The sequence below is a fragment of the Manis pentadactyla genome, chromosome 8 (assembly GCF_030020395.1).
Source record: "Manis pentadactyla isolate mManPen7 chromosome 8, mManPen7.hap1, whole genome shotgun sequence".
Classification (NCBI taxonomy): Eukaryota; Metazoa; Chordata; class Mammalia; order Pholidota; family Manidae; genus Manis; species Manis pentadactyla.
The window spans coordinates 83,128,890-83,130,691 of NC_080026.1; positions in this window are offsets into that span (position 1 = coordinate 83,128,890).

Here is a 1,802-nt window from a genome sequence, read left to right on the forward strand (position 1 = left end):
GGTATGTTAAAAGTTGAGTAGAGCTGAAAAGAGCTCATCTTTATGAGATGTGATTTCAGGACTTGCAGGGCCCTTGACAAGGTGGCCAACACCTGTGGATCACGTGTCTATGAGTGATGTGGCTTCACCACGACTGTGTCACAGACGACACATAATTTATGGAAAAATATACAATGCAACCTCCAGTTCATTCCTTGATATTTCCTTGAGAAATTAAATTTTTGCTTGACTTCCTAATGAAACAAATGGGATGGTACAATGGTTTCACCTTGTGCCAGTCATGCCAGCTTGATAAGAGGAGAAGGTTATGCAGAAAAAACGCAGCCCATTTTAACAGGTGATATGAATATGAAGTTTGATTTAAATATGTGGGCAATATGAGTAAGGCAAGGACTTAGGCTCCTAGTGAATATATCATTCTCAATTATCTAGGTAAAGAATATTCCTTAATGTTTAAATATCCACATCTATCTGGTAGGGGAATAAGTTATACACATAATAATAAAAATTAGTTTGCAACTGATGCTTCTTTCTTCTAATTTTTAGCTAATCCAGAATTCTCATTGAGTCCCTCACTCCTTTCTCTAAGTTACATGGCACCTGAAGGAACAATGGTATTTGTGTGGGATGGGTACTAAATGTGACACTCACTGAAAATAAAAAGCAGTACCTAGGTGACTTTTTTCTTAGAAGTTTTCAATACTCCAATCCAAACAATACCTCTTTCTAGTACTGACGGTGATAAACCATCTACTGTGAATATAAATAGTTCTGCTTTCTTTTAAAAAGGAACGTATCACAACTGTTGCTCTTAATAAGCACTGCTGCTTGTACTGTGTGATTATTGCTGGGCTTGAAGTTTCTTCTCAGTAACACGTTTGATGTGGCTAATGGATGAAAAAAGGCATATCTACCCTGAACAATAGTTTGTAAGTAGAAACATGTAGTTACTCACAAGACACTTTGGGATTCTCTTTAAATTTGTACTCTTGCATACTAATGAGATAATGGGAGATTTGGGATACTAAAGCACTTCCTGAGTGATAAACACTAAATTATATTCCATATAATTTAATCTTAAACTTTATTTCAATGCATTCCATGGTATTGTGTTTTATTAATTAAAATGGTAAACTTATCTAACTCTATAATTTAGAACATCGAACTTTTTTTCTCTTTTGGAATGGGTATTTTTTGGCTCTATCAAATAAAGTGAACAAAAATAAAGACAGGCTGATTGGGAGACCATACTGTTGGCTTGAGAGTTAGGTAATGTTATCAGCTCCTTGTGGGAGGATTTCTTTGGGTGAGTCACATCACTTCTCTCAAGAGCCAGTTTTCCTCATTGTGAAAAGAAAGGGCTCAGACTGGAGTAAAATAATTTATTTCAGTCTAGTGTTCCAGAGTGACTATATTATTCATGTTGACATTATTGTAAAAAGACCAAAGATACAAAAAGTGCTTCACACTTCTGTTATTATGAAAGATTCAAAAAAACATATTCAACAAGGATTGAATGAATTCCTTGCATGTACTTATTACTAAATTAAGCTGAGTTATTAATTACTTACTGATGGTTCTCACCACATAAAACCATATCTGGAATTATGGTTGCCAGATAAAATATAGGATACCCAACTAAATTTAAATGTCCCATGTGATATTTGAGACATATACTTTTATTAAAATATTATTTTTCTGATGTTCAAATAACTGGGTATCCTGTATTTTTATTTGCTAAATCTGGCAACCTGATGGGTCAGAAAGAGTGAGGAGGGGGAGAAAAATTGGATGGAAGGAAA